General features: G+C 41.1%; 1 pseudogene; it reads left to right on the top strand.

The window, feature by feature from the left end:
• The window catches only part of LOC105530320, a 5,858-nt pseudogene extending 4,483 nt beyond the window's left edge, over positions 1 to 1,375 (top strand).
• Positions 1,376 to 1,626: the final 251 nt, after the last annotated feature.

Below are 1,626 nucleotides of genomic sequence, written 5' to 3'. Positions count from 1 at the left end.
GAGGAAGAGAGGTCTGACTCAAGCAGCCTCACATCTCTTGAGAAATCACCAAAGGTCTTATCCAAGGACACCGAGGAAATCAAAACTGATTTCTCACTTTCTATTAGTAATTCGTCTGATCTGAGTGGTAAGGATAAGCATGCTGAAGATGATGAGAAGCACTTGGCAGCCTTGGAAACGAGGCAAAAAGCAAAAGAAGTGCAGAAGAAGCTGGTGTACAATGCTCTGACAAATGTGGATGGTCATGCAGAGGATAAGCTAATGCACATCATCTTCAGTTCTGATAGTGAATGTGAAACAGAGGAGATATCTACTCAGGAGGACAGCCGTCCAGGAGAGGAATGGGTGAAAGAGTCTATGGGTGAAACATCGAGGAAGCTGCCTGATAGCAGTGATGATGAGGAATCTGATTCTGAAGATAACAGTAACAGGCTCAAAATTAAACCTCAGTTTGAGGGCAGAGCTGAACAGAAGCTCATGGATTTACAGTCGCACTTTGGCACTAATGACAGATTCTGCATGAACTCTTGATTTCAAGAAAGTGCCAGTGAAGAGGAACAGGAAGAGTTAAATGAAAAGAAGACTGCTAGGAAGAAGAGAGCCTGCTGAAGGAGAAAAGAAAGCCCTGAATGTTGTACAAAGTGTTTTGCAAATCAACTTAAGCAATTCTACAAAGAATCGGTAGCTGCTAAGAAATTTAAAGACAGCATACATGATGATCCAACGAAGCAAGACCGTGCCACTTACGAAAGAAAAAGACACGATAAACCAGAAGAAAGTAAAGAAAAACAAAAAAAGAAAAGGGAGGAAGCTGAAAAGCTATCTGAGGTGTCCAAAGAAAGGTATCATAACATTGCTATGGATCTGAAAGAAATATTTCGAACTTCAAAATATACCAGTGAAAAGGAAGCGGACATACCCTGGAATGAGGAGTGTGGTAAAGAGAAACCTGAGGAAATCCAGGACCCTGCAGCTCTGAGCAGTGGGGCTGAGCAGCCCAGCAGGTTCACATTCTCCTTTTTTGATTCAGACACTAAAGACATAAAGGAAGAGACTCACAGAGGTGAAACAGACGGGTTCTGGAGACGAGAAAGACCCGTGTTTCCAAGACAGCAGTTCCGAAGGGGAAGATGTTCCTGAAGGAACAGATCACAGAAAGTCCAGTCCTGGAGAAGCATCATTACCTGAGAAAGAGACCACTAGATTTTTCTTTTTCTCTAAGAATAATGAAGGACTTCAAGCAGGTTCTGATTTATTCTAGAGAGGAGCGGGAAGTAATATTAGCAGGAACTCTTGGGACGCCGGAACAGACAACCTGCCTATGGATTGTCGGAAGAAACATAAAGATGCAAAAAGGAAAATGAAACCAAAATAATAAATAGCAGCATTGAGTATGATGCCGAATGTGAACAAGGCTCACCTAAGGAAACGGACCCGGAAAATAGTTTTAGCTGACAAAAAAAGAAATTTCAGAGTGGAGGAATTTTAAAAATCTGGCTGATGGAATATCATTCTGGTTGTCACCTTTTTCTGTGGAACTCCTCTGCATTTCTTCCTAAGTAATTACTTCAGAAAGTTAAATTCAACTTCTTAAAAAGGAAAAAAAAGTGAATTCAATAACATCAT

Source organism: Mandrillus leucophaeus, unplaced genomic scaffold, assembly GCF_000951045.1.
Source record: "Mandrillus leucophaeus isolate KB7577 unplaced genomic scaffold, Mleu.le_1.0 Scaffold81, whole genome shotgun sequence".
NCBI classification, from domain to species: domain Eukaryota; kingdom Metazoa; phylum Chordata; class Mammalia; order Primates; family Cercopithecidae; genus Mandrillus; species Mandrillus leucophaeus.
This window is presented reverse-complemented; position numbering and strand designations above follow the sequence as displayed.